At 33.9% G+C, this 18,983-nt stretch overlaps 1 long non-coding RNA gene across 1 annotated transcript in view; it reads left to right on the top strand.

Moving 5' to 3' along the window:
* The window catches only part of LOC134809223 (uncharacterized), a 134,278-nt gene that overhangs the window by 106,092 nt on the left and 9,203 nt on the right, over positions 1–18,983 (top strand). The window contains exon 3 of the long non-coding RNA XR_010154399.1: positions 10,335–10,376. This is a non-coding gene — a long non-coding RNA (uncharacterized LOC134809223). The remainder of the gene's footprint in view (positions 1–10,334; positions 10,377–18,983) is intronic.

Below are 18,983 nucleotides of genomic sequence, written 5' to 3' on the forward strand. Positions count from 1 at the left end.
TCTCACACTGCTATAAAGAGCTACCTGAGACTGGGTAACTTATGACGAAAAGAGGTTTAATTGATTCACAGTTCTCAGGCTGTACAGGAGGCATGGCTGGGAGGCCTCAGGAAACTTACGATCATGGCGGAAGGTGGAGGGGAACAAAGCAGGTCATACCTTGGCAGAGCAGGAGAGAGAGAGAGCGAAGAGGGAGGTGCTACACACACTTTAAAAAACCAGATCTCATGAGAACTCACTCACTATCCTGAAAACGGCAAGGGAGAAATCTGCCCCCATGATCCAGTCCCCTCCTGCCAGGCACCTCCCCTAACACTGAAGATCATAATTCAACATGAGATTTGGGTGGGGACATAGAGCCAAACTGTATCATATGGGTACTCCCAGCATGATTTCTACTGAAAGTATACTGCTTTTGCATCATTAGAGTGTTGAAAAATAATTAAATCAAATTGTCCATAAGTCCATGTTTTTTGTATGTACGTATGTACGTATTTGTTTATTATAAGGAATTGGCCCACCTGGTTATGGAGGCTGAGAAGTTCAGACTCAGAAGAACTGAGGATATAGCTGTCCTTGGTCTGAAGGTCTGAGAACCAGTAGAGCCAATGATGTTCCAATCTGACTCAGTTCCAATCTGAGTCTGAGTGTGAAAGCAGGAGAAGACTAATATCCCAGATCAAAGACAGCCAGATGGACAAATAATTTTTTATTATTCAGTCTTTTATTGTATTCAGGCCTTCAATGGATTGTAAGAGGCCCACCTGCATTGGGGAAGGGAATGTGCCTAACTGTGTCTGCTGATTCAAATGTTAATCTCATCCAGAAACAGCCTCACAGAAACATCCAGATGTTTAACCAAATATCTCGGCAGCCTACAACCCAATCAAGTCAACACACAAAATTAAATATCACAGTTACCCGTATAAAAATACTTGCATTTGTCTGAAAGAACTTTGAATATTAAAATTAAACTTGTCAGGGGGAGCCTGTCAGCCTGACAGTTGACTAAGTGGTGTTTGTGAAGTTAAGCACCTTGTTGTCCCTGTAGTGGGTAAATTGAGAACCAGCATCATTTATCATGAGATATAGTATGATGTTGCCACCTTTTGTACAGTTTAACTCTGCAGTTGTAATAGAATTCCAAAAGTTATGTTCCCTGTGTTCTCCTCACATCTGGGAGATGAAGGAATAAAAGCATTAAATATAAGTATAAGGCTTCTACTTATACTTTAAGTATAATAAAAGCCTTAAGCATAAGGCTTTTATTTGAAGGAACTGTCTGAAACATACATAGAATCCATAATAATTATTACCACTTACAGGCACATTGTTCAGTAAATATTTAGTGAGTGTCTATTATGTTCCAACCACAATTCTAGGGTCTAGACATAGGGTAGCCCAGAATAGAAAATGGCTTTGAGGAGATTGGAGTTTTGCCACACATTTTCTGTAATGAAATAAGTTTAATTAAAATGAAAAATACCACAACTATCGTCGTATTCTGATGAGTTGACAGTTGTACAGAAGGCACTAAGGTCAAATAATATTTGACCAGTACTATTTTTTACAATGTCAGGTTTTAAAATAATCCTAATTCCAACAGTCTTCACTTCTATATCAGGGGGAATGCAGTAAATCACATGTCCTCTTGAGTCCTTTGAACTGGATCACTATACTTTTGTCTACCACTTACAGGTTACTTAATTCTAAAGACCAAGGGCCTTTTCTGTCACCAATACATCACACAAACCTGGTGTTGGGAGTTCAGTATCCACCATCTCTCTATCTTGTGATTCAAACCTATTTAACAATACATGAGAAAGTTTGGCCATGTGCTAAATCAACACTTCCTGACGGGGGAATAAATAAATTCTGGGGTTGGGAAGCTTTGTCAGCTTCTACACGACTTGTGTTGCAGTGGGGACTAGGAGAGCATTGTCAGCAATTTGTCTGACCTGGCCCACTCAGATGTGACTATACTTCCTCAGCTTATCTGTGAGGTGGGAAAAATCATACCAGATAGGGTTATATTTACAACCAGAAATTAAATCACCTACTATTGCATAGAATCTAGAAATGGAGAAATAGCGTCTGTGGAATAGTGGTGTTAGTATGAAATGCAGATGGGACAGTGAAGGCTACAGGTGACGAGGCACTCTATGGTTACATTGAAGAAGTGACAGCAGGACTCTTGCAGTTGTCAGGACTAAAAATAACCCCCACTCCAGAATATTTAAGCAGCACAGAGAAGCTTCATAACCAGCTCTTTCATTTCATAGGAAGAGTTCCAACTAGCATAAACATCTGCCTAAAGTGATTTTTAGGTTATTTATGCCAGTGATTGAAATGAAAAAAGAGTCGACTGTAACTCTGTCTACAAACATTAAGGGGTAATGCACAGACAATTGCTTAGATTATATAATTTATATTCCCAGTTACAGATAAAATGTTGCTCCTGGTTTCTGCTTTAAGGTTCACACATATACATACAGGTACATGTATACATTTAAATTCATATGTGTCAATTCAAATATTTAAAATGTAATGTGACTTGCCCCAGTATCCCAGAATGTCAACTACTTGATTGATTTATAATCTAGTTAATTCTACATGAACAATAGTAGTTGAATTTCAAAGATGATGGCATTGTTTTCACAGCAGATGGCATTTTTGTTTTATTAAGCACCACAGTTCAGACTGCTATGAATCTGAACAATGTATCTGCAGTTACAAATCAACAGTTATTTCAGATTTTTTTTCAAATGTATTTCAGGACTCTTCTCTGGTTTCTTGATGTTTATGGGGTTTTGTTTTGTTTTGTTCTGTTCTGTATTGTTTTTCTGGCCAGCTTACTTATCCAATTTCATGAAGACTTCTGTATATTTACTTTGTATTGACATACAGCTGAGCAATGACAAAAAGAGGTAAAAACATTTTAAATATCCACCAAAGCATGTTTTTACATATTGACAAAAATAGGGACTGGAGAAATAACGGCATACAGATCAGTTCGTGGCTTAGATATCTGAACTGTTTCTTTTTACTGTTAAGCAGGCCGAGAATAGGAGAGCTATTTCAGAATCTTTGTTCAATAAAAGGGATCATGATCCAAATCAAACGCTGTCTCATATTTTCAACAAAGCTTCTTGGCTTTTACAATGTAAGCATTAAATACATTTATTTGTAAGGTATTTTGGTGATCATTTTTTGGTCATGACACACATATGAACTCACATGTAGCTGAGGGTCAAAATACTAGACTGTATTTTTGAAAGGAGCAGAGGCCTCAACTGTATTGTTCACACTTATTTTACAGACTGATGTATCAACCAGGGAATGACTCTCAGGCACAGTTACTTTCTCAATGTTCCTCAGATTCTTCTTAGAGTCAAGGTTGAAACCAATGGGCTAGAGCAGTGCTTCCAAATTTTTAATATGCATGCAAACCAGCTGAGTATCTTGATAAAATGCAGATTCTGATTTAGTAGGTATTGGTTGGTTCATGAGAGTGGGAATTTCTACAAAGTTCCTTGGTGATGCCAAAATCACTGTTCCATATACTTCAAGTTGTATAGTGGGGATCAAAAAAATATGGCAGCAATAATTGAAAGCTCAGCAAAATGCCACACTTTAAACCATAGCTATATTGTCCAATATTCTTTTGAACAATGCAATACAGAAACCTCGACATTTCCAATTACAAATAGATGTATATTACAGTTGTTTGTTTTTTCCAATGGAGATTTATGATGCATTGCCAAATTGGCCTTTAATTGGTTATGCTACCTACACTCATTTTCCCAAGATCCAATTGTTAATAAATATGCATTCTGAATAACTGTTACATGAAAACCTATAAATGTTTAAATATATTATAAAGCCCATTACACTAAATATGCTGTAAGGTAAAAATATAACAAAAATTAACTGGTGTATTATAATAAGAGCAGACTTGGTTAGTTGCTTGGGAGTATACTCCCTGAACAATTATTGCATAAAATTATTACATAAAACATTTAAAAAATTATTGCTAATCAAGATGTTGTCTATTATTTCTTTTGCATTTTCCAAAATATACAACTGCTATACATTTCTAAGTGAATTCTGAAGCATCTTAATCATTTTGTGAATGTAGAAACCATTAGGCATCACATCGAATCTAGAATTTTTCCTCGCATTGATAGCTTTACAGTCACAATCTTCCAAATCCACCAAGGGTTTGCTTTGATTTCATGTTGTGGGAACATCTATTTGGTACAATACAGGAAATAACAAATGTGGTAGTTTGCTCTTATCCATTTCTCAAAATATTTTTTACCCCATATTATGTTTTGCTAGGAGCAAGGCCAAAGTCCTCATTTGTTGCATTTTGGCAATGTGCATTTGGCAAGTTCATTTTATTGCTTGGTTATGACAAGATGTGTTCAGAAAAGTGGTGAAGTTTCATGCTATTTGTGCAGAATTCCTTCTTTGTTAGTGGTGTGTGCAAAGCCATCTGTTCTCTGTAGAGCTGCAGTGATGGCTTGTGTAGGACAGTAAGCACTTGTCAGCGCCTGGAAGATGGTCCTCTGCATAAATCATTATCCTGTCTTTATGTCTCACAAGCAGTGAACCCTTTTTAGGCTGCATTTCTGGCTGAGGTTGGCATACACTGGGGGAAGAGTATCAGAGTCAAGGAGAGTTGCTTATTAAATTACTCATCTCACTTTTACAGAACAGCTGCTAAAGCAAACTGGCTAAAATATCTTCGTTATCCACAGCATATGTTTGAATACAGATGCTCACTCTTAGCAATTCAAAGAGCCGAGGCTGTGGAGGTCGATAAATGTTCAGCTTTTAGATACGAAGCGGAGGTTAAATGGATATGTCAAGATGCTTAGCTTGCCCTGCTTTACTTTTAGCTGAAGAATAAATGGTGGCAAACTTCCGACTAGGCTACCATCTAATCCTAGCATGTGAAAAACATAGTGAAAGTATTCATCTATTGCTTTTAATAATGTCATTGGCCCCATTTTATTGTATTAGTTTTTTAAACGACAAAAACACCTTTAAATACTAGTCAAATCAGGACAAATCATAGAGTGATATATTTATTCGTGCAATAAGATATGCAAGCACATAAATCCCTAATATAATTTCTTGTGGGGCTTACCATATTGGAGGCAGACAGTTCAGTACAAAGGACTACTTATTAAAGGCTAATGCATTAAATTATATAACTGTCACAAGATATGGCAATTTGCCTTCTGGAACTTGAAATCAGACCACTAGCAAATTCTCATGGGTCACTGAATATCCATCAAATTACAGCAACTTTTAGTCATGCTTTATCTTGACAGTGTTTGTATCAGTGACCTAGAGATGAAAGGTTTTATAACTCATTACAAATCCCCAATCAATCAAGTGATTCTGATTTGAGGAAAGAAGCTTCATTTTCTTTTTTTATTTTTAGTCAATACCTAAATTAATTCCTGAGTTGATTTTAGCCCCAAAATGAAGGATAAAGAAAACCTAGTTTTCACTTTGAACTGTTTTTTTTCCTACATAAAGAATTGGCTCAGTTAAAAATTATCATTATTCTTAGCAAATTAAGAAAACATTGAAAATTATGCTGGCATAGGCTGTTTGAGTTAAAACTCTTTTTCCTGATAGGTCTTTATTAAATGCATTTGATGGAAGGTCCTTATTTTTAATACTTATGGTTGCATAAGTATTCAAATCTACAACAATTCCCTAGGGCATATATAAGCCCGTGCAGTATTTAACATATTCTTTGATTAGCTAGATGCTTAATCATTCTTATCCATATTTACTGCTCAATCCACAATATCACTGCTAATTTAAACAAAATTCTGCATCTGATTTCTTTTACACGGTCAGATTCAGTTCATTCTCAATTCTCAGTATTAAGAGAAAGGGGAATAAAGTAAAGCTCAGGGAAAGTTAAAAATAATCAAAGACTGCATTATTCTTCAAAGGAATTCTTAAGCCATTCTTTCAAATATTGTGAGAAATTCTTTTGTGAACACTGAATTTATCATATGTACAAGTTACTGATATTACAGAATATATGGGAATGTGACCTAATACTAGCAAGAAAGATGAACGTAGAAAATTCGAGTGACAAAGGTCCATTCTTCTGTTAAAATATTGAAAACTGGATCACTTTCAAGAAATTGCAACATGAAACTAATTGTCACAAAGCAGGCATAAGATGTGAAGAGGCATAAAGTTTTATAGAATTTTTTAAAAATAATAATCTGTGTAATTTGGAAAATGTCACTTAAAAACATGAGGTGCAGAAAAGATTCTTACTTTTCTTATTTTTTAGAGCTGTTGAGAGAATTCCAGGTATGTGCAAAGAAAGCACTTTTGATTTAAAAAATATGTACAAATGGGAAGAATTTTACCTATTCTACATCTACCTTCATTCTAAGTGTTATATGGACATATTCTCAATGATTAAATGATGGAGTTGGCTACTCATTTCTTCTACTGTTCTTTTCTAGACTAGAAAAGTAACCTCATTGGCTATTGGCAATGTTTGTTTAGCCTGCTCTGTGAATCACTTTTGTTCTAACTCTTCTCTTAATTCCTGAAGGCTGTTTACAATCTGTCTTCTGATGACTGAAATTTTGTGTTTTATACAGTTATTTATTTTTCCTTTAAATTATACTTACCTATTATCTTATAATATTTTTAAAAGAATACAAATACAAAATTATTTTTTCTTGTATTCTCTGCAGTACATCATTTTTTATAATGAAAAATATTAAATTTATGAACTATATACACTATGTTTCCATGACAATTATTTTATGATTGCAAAAATGTTTCTAAAATTTACTATATAATATTCTGTTTTACAGATACATGATAGGTTCAAGTATCACTTCTCCATTGTTAGAGAGTTTTTTCTTTTACTTTTTTATTTTTGCATTTTTAAAATAGTAGAATTATGAATGAACATCTAAGAGACTAAATCTTCATCTGCCTTTGCAAACATTACCTATAGGATATCTTTTAAATTAGTGTATTATTTTTCCACTTCATTGAATCTGTCATTTCAAGGCTTATCAATTTAATTTAGACAAATTCAATGTCATTTTTGAAATCCCATCTTCACTGACTTCTCTGGAGAATTGATTCCAGTCAGTGAATTGACCTTCTTGAGTCTCTCAACTCTTTCACTTTCAGTGGTTAATATTTGATCTAGGCTTGCATACTTCATTTAAGCAGTTGCAGAGGCAACAACTTCCTTTCAACTCAAACTCTAGGGTTGCTCTCTATGTGAAATGAAAGCAAACACTATGAATCTTAGCGTAATAAAATATTGCCTCAAATTTTTATCATTGTGGAACTTCATCTTTCCTAATAATTCACCTCCTGGTCTCTAAATACTAGCATCTAGTATATTTTGTTTAGCCTTATGAATATACATTCATGATTATCCTGACACTTTTTTTTTGTCTTCTTTGTCTTTCTTGATTAGTTTATTTTCCACTTTTTGAGGGTTATCTGTTAGGTGAATCTTACAGACAGAAATGTGCATAAGTCATAAACATACAGCTTGAGGAATGTGGCAGGCAGAATAAAAGATGGTCCCCAAGATCCCCACGACTATGTGCCCTCTCTTGAGTGTAAGCAGGACTTGTCAACTTGAAGAGATTCGCTCCTGTGATTACATCATTTTAAATAACAAAGCTGATATTAAGGTCCAAAATCAGTTGACTTTGAGTCCAAAGGAGATTATTTCAGGTGAGATAACCTAATCAAATTAGCCTCTAAAAAGAGTCCAGACCTTCCCTGAAGGGAGAGCTTTGAGGTCAGGGAGATTTTCCTACTGCCCGAAAGATTCAAAGAGCCAATCTTCAAAGGGCCTTTGGGAATTGTGGGAGGCTTTTTGAACAGCAACCTCCAGATGACCCTTAACAAGAAATCGGAGACACGAATGCTACATCTGCAAGGAACTGAATGCTGCCAACATCCATGTGACCTGGGAAGAGGAACCTCGAGCTCCAGAAAGGAACACAGTCCAGCCAACACCTTGACTGCAGCAAGACCTGGGAAAAGGACCCTGAGAAGTGAACCAGCTAAGCCATGCCCGGACTGCTGGCCTAAGAAAACTGGATGATAAGAAATCTATGTTGTATCACACCACTTAGTTAGTGGGATATTGTTACACAGCAATAAAAGACTAATATAACACACAGGTAACAAACACTCAGATCAGACCACCTGAGAGTTTCAGCACTACAGGAGCCCTTCTCTTGCCCTTTAGTTGCTACACCCCTAGACATATTAATAATGATCCTGCTTAGTACAACAAAGGAATTTTGCCTATTTTTGAACTTTATATGATTGCAATCATATGCTACACACTTTTTATGTTAAGCTTCTTTCACTCAGTATTTGAGATATTTCTTCATTTTCTGTGTAGCAACAGTTCATTCATCCTCACTGCTATATGGTATATAATTTTATGAATACAGAACAATTTATTCATTTGGCAATTGAGAGGAATTTTGGATGTTTCTAATTTGGGGTCGTTGAACATATTATTCTTTAACTTGTCTTGTTTGTGAACATATTGTGTGTTTCTGTTGTATATCTAGGATTAAAATGCCTGGATCATAGGGTTTGCACATTTTCAGCTTTACTAATCAATGCCCAACAATTTTCCAAAAAGTCAGAACAATGTACATCCTTAAATCCTTTTGTCTTATTGAACTGTAGGAATTCTTTACACGTGTTGGATATTCTTATTTTATTGTATCTGCAAATACTTTCTCCCAATGGCTTTCCTTTTCATTCATTCAAAGTTGAATTTTGGTTAATAGAAGTATCAAGTTTTAGTGCAGTCTGCTTTACCTCTTTCTTTCAAATTTAGCTCTCTTTGTGCCCCACTCGAATATCATTTGCCCACTCAGTGTCTCAAAGATATTATTATATAATTTTTTTCTAAACTCTCATTTTTTTGTGGTTTACATTTAGATAAAAAACCCATCAAATACTTTGAGGGGAGTAGTATGGTGGGAAGTAGAGCTCAGGAAATGTTTTATTTTCGGTGTGAATACCCGATATATCTAGCCCCAGTTATTGACAGCATACCTCCCCATTATGCCACAGTGTCAACACTCTCATTGTCAGGGAGCTGTTTATGTAAGGGTATGGTTCTGCAATGTATTCTGGTCCGCTTTTCTACCTATGTATGTACTATGCTATCCCAATTACTATATTTTTCTAATAAATAATGTATCTGTTTATTTCTTCTTCAAGATGGCCTTGATTATCCTTGGCCTTTGCAGGTCTATATAAATTTAGATGGGAACTTGTTTATACACACACACACACACACACACACACACACACACACACAGAGTACAAAACTTGCTGGAATATTAATTGGGCTATCATTGAAACTGCTTATCAAAGCATGCAAAAATGACATGTTTATATCATTGAGTTTTCCCATCCCTCCATTTTTTTGTCTTCTAATTTTACCCAGATATTTTTAAATTTTTATTTATTTTTTTCTTTTTTTAATGTTAGGGAGGGACTAAGCAGAAGTCAAAAACAGGTGCTTAGTCAGAAAGTAAGACTTGGGCATAAGAGAAATAAAAACCTCAATTGAAGATCTGATCTTCAGCTTCTACAGAACAAACTCCCTTTAGAAATTTCAATAATTAGAGAAGTTTCTCCTATTTGTATGTTAAAGAATAAGACACTGTCTGATACAATGACTTCAGGGGGTTGCCATGACCTTCTAAGGGTTATTTTCTGTTTGCATGCAAGGACTAGTTCCCTTCCTTTCTAATTTCTTAGTCAGCTTGCTTAGTTTCCTTTGCTTTTTTCTTTCTTTATCTTTCACTTTTAAAGTAAGCTAACCCAAATTTCCCCTGAGATCTACTAAAAATTTGGTCCCTTCTACCAAATTCCATCCCACCAACCATCAAAAAGCCTTTTAGTACATAGTATGCCTGTAAAATTTCGTAAGAAATTCACCCTGACTCCAAACCACCCACCAGCAGGGCTGCCCACCTATTATTTTGTTATTCCTGGAAATTTGACATTTTTTGATGACAGAATAAGGGGAAATAATATTTTTAAATATATATAGCACGTTTGTTGCTAGAATATGGAAATACAAATAACTGGTTTACTTATGTAGTTTTCCAGGTTTCTGGTGACTTTATTAAACTCTTCTTAATTATAAGTGTTTGTCATTAAAATTCTAGATTTTCTACAATAAATTGGTGTCATCCACAATTAATTGCTATATTAACTTTTTCTTTCTAATTATTTGCCTTTGTTTTCTTCATATTTTATAGTATGAATTCCAGTAAAACCTTGAACAGAAGTGGTGATGGCAGGTATGTTTTTTCCTCATTTCTAATTTCCAAAGAATACATGCAATTAAAAAAAAATGAATTATGTATTGTTTTTCTTTAATTATATGTGTGTGCATATGTGCGTGTGTGTTTTTTCACAACTTAAGAGAGTTTCCTTCTATCCCAGTTTGCTAAGAGTTTATGTCATAAATATATGTTGAATTTCATCTTTAATATTTCTGTATCTATATAAAATTATACATTTTTCACTATTTTGTTAATGAAGGGGGATTGATTTTTCAAATATTAAGACATTTTTATAACTGAAATAAGCCCTAGTTGATCTTTATATTATCCTGTTTGAGTATAGATGCAGGGAATCTTTTATTACAGTTTAATAGTATCAAACCACAAAATTACAACAAATTTAATTTTAAGCTGTGATTGGCTTTTATTTCTGACTCTGGAGTGGAGTAATACCTCAATCTATAAAATAGAAAAAATATTCTAAGGGGCTGGGCAGAGGAGATTCGATGTACACATAGAAGAGCACTACAGAAAGTGGAAACAGGAAACAATTAATTGGATTGGTCCTTTCAAAGTTATTTTCCTTATAGGGTTAAAACAGAGGAGACTTCCTTATTATGCTGACTCAGATTGACTAGAATCTCCTATTTTTTGTGAAAATTGGATCGTTTCAAAGTTCAATGTAACTACATGGCACTTAGCACAACTGACTCCATTCTGGTTTGGTGTGGTCAGCTGGGCATAGTGCAAGAGGCTAGTCCAAACGATGGCCTCTGATAAACCTTAACAATGGCATATCTTTTTCTGCTTTGTAACTTAAGTCTCTCTGTGTCCTTTACTTTGATTTGCAGCTCTTGTAAACAGTATATGGTTGTGTTTATTTTTAATCAAGGCTGACCATCTTTGATCTTTATTCTTAGTATTTAGTTCATATTTAGATGATTAATTAATGATATATTTTGCATTAATGTCTTCCTTTCTAATTTTTTTATTTTACTTATCCCTTTTTATTTCTCTCCCCATTTTTTATTTTGCACTAATAAAAATTCTATTTTTTTATCTTTACAAACTATAGAAGTATTTTAAATGTTAAGGGTTAAACTAGAGATTATATCCTGCATCTTTGATTTATTATTACTTTTTCAAAATAGTTTTATTCTGAAATTTAACCAATCACTTGTTAATTCTCAGTTGTTTGCTTTTAATACAGTTTTGTTTCCAGAATATTTTCCACTTCACAATTGCTTTAAGATTTAATTATCAATATTCAAAATTAGTAATCGCCAGAGACCAGAAATCAAACTTCCCTCTGAGCCTTCCTTCAGAAGTTTGGAAGAAAAATAATTGTTTTACTAGAAAATAATCTTTGGAGTAAAAGCAGGGAAAGAAGGGCTAGGACTGACAAAGACCAAGGCCATAAAAAGGTATTTGTTTTGAAATTCAGACATAGCTAATTCCAACTAGCTTCTAGAAGTTTAAAAAAAAATCATCTAAGCAAAGAAAACCCAGAGAAGGGAATCAGAAATATTTTAAAATTTTTAACTTGATTGATCCTATTCTTGATACATTCTGAGCTTACCACAACAGTTTCTTACTTTTCCTTATTTATAGGTTATCCTTTTCAACACCCTGCATGCACTAAATACTGCTTCTTCAATAATGTCTTTGCCATTTCTACTTACTACACCATTGATATTTTCAAAATACTCATTTTTCTATTTTCCCAAAAATAATTCATGTGCAGTATCTACTTTAATTGAATTTTGTAAATTTCTAATTGCATATATCTTATCAATCAACAATATAATGTACTGTGTCAAAATTACTAATCATCCTGAATTTATCTAGAATGGGAATTCCAAAATTTTCCAACCCAGAATAGTGGCAAAGGGGACATTCCCTCTAATAGCTGTGGTGGTGATCGTGGTGGTAGATGCTCGTTTTCTAAAATTTAATATTGAATAACCGGCCCCTTATCATTTTAGTTTTACATTTTTGCGTTTAACAATATTTAAAAGGTTTCCTTTAAAATGAAAATGTGGTTGCAAAACAAGAACTACTTACTAATAATTTACAAAATATTTTGTAATAAATTACAAAATAATTTTAGGATCTCACAATATCAACCATACTAAGATTTCAAGCTGTGTTTTCAGCAAATTAGGGTAAAAATGATTCAAAATTCTAAATGCTATCTTAGATTAAAACTTGAATACAACTGCATTTCTGTGTCAGGTACTAATTTTATCTCTGAACTCCTGTCCCTGACTGTGCCAATTATCTCTTTTGTACTTATTATAGATCTATAGAAAAATTGCCTAATACATTCAGATAACACAAAATTCCTGTAATTTTTTAAAATAAAATTGTGTGCACTTTGCATCTTTTGTAAGTTGAGGTTAAAGTATGATAATATCTGTAATTGGCATATGAAAGCAAGTGAATTAAAGCATTTATTTCTTTCCAATTACAAATTAAAAATGGCTTCCCATTGAAAAATAATAAACAATATGATATAGCAAAAAAACTGAAAGTTGTATTGACTGTGAAAGAATTAAATTTGCTTTTACAGGACATTTATTGTATATTTAACTGAAGATATTAAACCAAACACATTAAGTTAGAAAAGACCACAAGGACTTTAAAGAGGATGCAAATTTTAGCAAAATATTTAGATGTAAAGCCTGTTTCTTTCAACATTAATAAATTATCATGTTTCAAAAACTTTATTTAGTTTTGCTCTGCAAGTATTGGCACAAGTTTTTCATAACTTATCTAAGATATAAATATGAATTATTAGTCAAAATGAGAATTAAAATTCATAGCATTCCACTGACATGACCAAATACTATATTTGAATCCATAACGTACCACTGAAATGGCCAAATATTACATTTTATAAGACTATAACTTACACTGTTTTTAAGAATAACTATGAAAGTAACTACTATCTTAAAGGGGGTATTTTTACTAGAATATTATTACATATCCTGGTAAAGATCTCCCCAACTTTTTTCATTATTTCCCACTACAGTGTTCTTCCCTATGTTCACAATATAAAGAATAGCAGGTAAATGCTAACAGATGTCATCAAAAAACAAGAAAAAGAAAAATTTCGGCCCTATTGCTTTAGGTAAAGCTACAAAGGTAGCATTTGATTGTTATTCTCATGATAAAGACATTAGGACAGGCTACATATTAGCAAGAGAAATTATTTCCATCACATAAATCTGTGACATAAACACTATTTATAAGGTGTAGGAAATTCTGCATATGTTTAATTACTTTTATCCCGAGGCCTCAATTCACCAATTGTCTTAATTTTCAGCCTAGACAAATTATGCTTGTTTGTTCTAAATTTCATTCAATTTTGGGCAGGATGTTTTGATCTTCCCCAGAAAAATTAAAAATTGAAAAATAACACTTGTCTTTCTACAACAGTACAATTCCAATTCCTTCCATTTCAATGAATCTCTGATTGGAACCTCAGGGTGGAATTTGCAGCATCCAATTCTGGATGTCTTTCTCATATATGGGAATTTTTTATTGTTTTGGAGAAAAAAAAATCTGGGCCGGGTGCACTGGCTCACACCTTAATCTCAGCACTTTGGGAGGCCAAGGTGGGCAGATCACCTGAGGTCAGGAGTTTGAGACCAGCCTGGCCAACATGGTGAAACCCCGTCTCTACCAATAATATAAAACTTAGCCGGGCATGGTGGTGGGCGCCTGTAATCGCAGCTACCAGGGAGGCTGAGGCAGGAAAATCGCTTGAACCTGGGAGGCAGAGGGTGCAGTGAGCCAAGATCGCGCCATTGCACTCCAGCCTGGGTGACAAGAGCAAAACTCCATCTCAAAAACAGACAGACAAACAAACAAACAAATATATATATATACATACACATGCATATACATATACACATATATATATACACATATAGATATACACACACATATATATACATATATATACACACATATATATATATGATTACCTAACTTTTACAAACAATAAAAAATGAAAGTTTGCATCTTTTGGCACAAGAGGTCTCGCTGTACTTAAGCTTTTAGAGACATCTGAATGTATTACAAGGAAACTGTGCTTTATAATAGATGAAGAGGTAGTTTGTTATCCTGTAAGTTTACAAATGTTTACAGACATGTAAAGTTTCCTTTATGCTTGAGAATTCAAAGTTGTCCAAGGAAACATATGAGTTTTTTGTCTTCCTTTATTCTAATAAAACAGGGACAAGAAGAAAAATGTAGTATAAGGATATTGAACTTATTATTTTTAAAGACTTTTAAGAGTCCGTAATTGTAGCATTTGCCTAATCACAATGGCCTTGTTTCTTCTGCTTGTTTGTTTTGCAAGTGAATAATCAAGTAAAGATGGTTATTGGTCTGCTCATTGTGTAATATATTTTGTAATTTAGGACTTTTAAAAATCTTTACTGAGAACTATAATTGTGTATGCATGAACTGAAAACCACAAATTAAGCTGCTGCTTTTATTTTGACGTGACATAGAAATTCAGAGTATATTATGGGGACTGGGGCTTCGTTTCTCCAATCTAGAGTTATCACTTATGTCTCTTCTGGGATAAGCTATTTCATATAGAAATCACTTTAACAGAAGTATCTTTCTGATGTCACTTCTGGAGATCACCCACATATGTGGGGTTCTTCCTTCAGTCAGTAACTCTGACATTATTTTCCTGAGTATTAAAGTTCATTACAATTCCAATCTCTCTCTCTCTCTGTGTCTCTCTCCCTCTAATTTAATCTCTTCTTGTTCTTATATAATATAACTTAGTATAATATAAAATTCTCTACTTAAAGTTTGTAGACTTTAGGAAGACCTTGTTTGAAACCTCATTCTACAATTATTAGATAAGTGTTATAGAGAAAGATCTGACTTTTGTTTTCTCATCTGTGAAACCAAAATACAGGACATGACATACGAGTTTGTTGTGAGGAAGGAGATGTTCAATGCATTGTCCCTAGCATGATACCTAAAAACAAGAACTGGTTAATGAATAATGTATTCATCATTAACCTCCTTGTCTTATATTTTAATCACAGAAAACTTGTTATACCTATGTTATATGGTGTAGAAATTGTAATGAAGTGGTATAAAATATGGTAAGAGAGATACTTAAATTTTTTAGATAAATGTTTTGCAGTAAAGCTTTTCATATTCAAAGACCTAGAATATAGTTTTGTTCTTTAATGAATGACACATTTTCCAATTAATTTGAGAAGACATGAATTTAAGCCTCTAAGTAGCAAGACATCCTTTAACCCTTTATGACAGAATTTTGAAATTAAAGATCAGTTTGTTGCTAGAATATGTTTTCCCAATTTTTAAAAAGACTAGAATAGTGATAAAAAGAAGAATGAAAAGGATTTAATTACCTTTATTTTATACTGTAGGGGGTGTGCAAAGAACTAAAAACATAGGGAAGAAGAAGTAAGAGGAGTTAATAAAAATGGTTTTCAAAGTAAAATTAGGGGTTATGCCTCAGTCAAAGAAAAATTTCAAAAATGAGTATAAAAGTGTCAGATACTAAGCCCTGGAGATAATAAATTTACTATCAACAAATTCCACCTGTATTTTATGGATGATCAAACTGATGTTTAGAGTTTAAGTTGCTTGCACAAAGTGATAATAGTAGGTAATAGCAGAGCTAGATCTATAACTCAGATCCCTTAATATGTTGTCTTTTTTTTTTTGGCATGGGCGAGGACTTCATGCCTAAAACACCAAAAGCAATGGCAACAAAAGCCAAAATTGACAAATGGGATCTAATTAAACTAAAGAGCTTCTGCACAGCAAAAGAAACTACCATCAAAGTGAACAGGCAACCTACAAAATGGGAGAAAATTTTCGCAACCTACTCATCTGACAAAGGGCTAATATCCAGAACCTACAATGAACTCAAACAAATTTACAGGAAAAAAACAAACAACCCCATCAAAAAGTGGGCGAAGGACATGAACAGACACTTCTCAAAAGAAGACATTTATGCAGCCAAAAAACACATGAAAAAATGCTCACCATCACTGGCCATCAGAGAAATGCAAATCAAAACCACAATGAGATACCATCTCACACCAGTTAGAATGGCAATCATTAAAAAGTCAGGAAACAACAGGTGCCGGAGAGGATGTGGAGAAATAGGAACACTTTTACACTGTTGGTGGGACTGTAAACTAGTTCAACCATTGTGGAAGTCAGTGTGGCGATTCCTCAGGGATCTAGAACTAGAAATACCATTTGACCCAGCCATCCCATTACTGGGTATATACCCAAAGGATTATAAATCATGCTGCTATAAAGACACATGCACACGAATGTTTATTGCGGCACAATTCACAATAGCAAAGACTTGGAACCAACCCAAATGTCCGACAGTATGTTGTCTTTTTTCTCCTGCTCCATCATGACACTAATAGCAAAAGCCACTAAACCAGCCACTCACTGCTCTCGGTGCTAAAACAACAATCCAAGTTCAAGAAGTATAGACTGAAATAATACAGTATCAGTCATTTCTCAAACTATGTTCCAAATAAAAGCAGGTCCTATGAAAGGCTTAATGGAAAGCAACAAGAGTGGCTTTGGATTCTAAAATATTTAGAAAACACAAGTATTCCTCTCCACTATGTGCATTTAGTGTGTTAAGGGAGCAGGGACATCCTAAAGTAAATAAAACCATTCAAATTGTTATCACTCCTTGGTTATTATAATTAACACATTTTTGTTTATGTTCATGCAAATATTGAATAAACAACCTAGACATTATTCTATTAAAGAATATGCTTTGAATAATGGAGCTCTTTGTCAATTTCCCATGACTTGTGAGAACCAAACAAGAGCTCAGATTCAGAGACGATTATCATTTCTCTGACTTCCAGTCCTAATAATGATTTCCTTTCACATTTAGAGTTTTCCTTGAACCCATAAACTAGAATATTAGGGCCCTAGACTTTAATTTAATTTACTGAAATAATTTTATTGCAAATATTCATGTGATTTATTATGAATAAGATGCACCATCTTGAAACCATTTAACAAGTCAGGCTTAAAGCACCTGTGTCGTGATTTGTATATCATATTTAGAGGCAACATGTTAAAGCAAGTCTGTGGGGACTTATAAATGTTAGAACCTCCCAGCCGAGCCATAAAACTAATCTTCACTGATTTTTAAAATGTATTTTCTATTTGAACCGTTAGCATATAGAGTTTATTTTCACATGGCACAGTTTATCTGAGTATTTTCGGGTGCCTCTCAGATCACAGTGTAATAATTCAACATCACTTAAATACAGCCCCTCTAGTGTACTGAAGGTGATGTTACTTTTGGCTTAACTAGATTTTTGGTGCAGTGGAATAAATCTTAAATTTAAAATCAGGACACTGTGGTTCAAGTCCTTGCTAGGTCGAGCATCAATTAATGACTTAATGTCTCAGTTTATCATCAGTTAACGCTTTACAAACTCACTAAGTAATGAGTATCAAACAGATTTAATATGTAAAAGTTCTAATTCTCCAACAAACATAAGTTGGCATTTTCATTATAATTTTGTGTAGACATGACCCTTCCATGTTCTGTGAATACCCTGAGAGAAACTCTAACTTTTTTGAGCAACCTAATCCCATATTTATTGCCAGAATCTGAAGGGATACTAAAAATACCAACAAAAATGAGTTAGGAATGAAACAAGAAGAGTGATTAAAGCACATTTCCCAGGACACATGCTTGAAAAGAACAATTTCCTGTTAACACTTGTATGTCCACCTGAAACCAAATGTAACTGCATCCATAAGTGCTCAGTGAATTTCTGTTGAACTGGGCTGTAGAAGGAATGTTGATAACAAGCTTTCAAAATACTTTAAAATTAACAACCTCAGTGACAGCCTTTTCTTTCTGATATTTACTACATTCTTTTAGGTTTAGGTTACCTGTTCCTTTTTCACTTATATAGGTTTCATTAAAGGAGTATAAAACATTATAAAAGCTTTATAGAGTCTTTGTCATTTTAAAGGAATTACATATATACAAGTTTGATCATTTGTATGTTATTCTCTTGCCTCAGCCTCCTGTGTACCTGGAATTGTGCCTGGCTAATTTTTGTATTTTTAGTAGAGACGGGATTTCACCAAGTTGGCCAGGATGGTCTCAAACTTCTGACCTCAAGTGATCCACTCACCTAGGCCTCCCAAAGTACTGGGATTAGAGGCATGAGCCACAGTGCCCAGCAGAGATCATAGATATTAAGGATCTGATCATTTCTGAGGAGTCATAAAGTATCATCTCCATGTAGATAGATTTATTCAAATACAAGTAAAATATATTTTACCTAGTGGAAAAATGGCCTATGTATACGTTGTCCAATATGTTAATAGTTATGTGTGATTATTAAATTAAATTATTGAAAATTAAATAAAATGTAAAAATCAATTTCTCAGTTGCACAAATGACATCTCAAGCACTCAATAGCTATATATGGCTAGTGGCTACTGTATTGGAGAGGATCAATTATAGAACAGTTCTGTCACTGCAGAAAGCTCTATTAGATAGTGGTGGTCTTGTTAGAAAAAAAACATACATCACTTTCATTTAGT

Source organism: Pan troglodytes, chromosome 22 (assembly GCF_028858775.2).
Source record: "Pan troglodytes isolate AG18354 chromosome 22, NHGRI_mPanTro3-v2.0_pri, whole genome shotgun sequence".
In the NCBI taxonomy this organism is placed as follows: Eukaryota; Metazoa; Chordata; class Mammalia; order Primates; family Hominidae; genus Pan; species Pan troglodytes.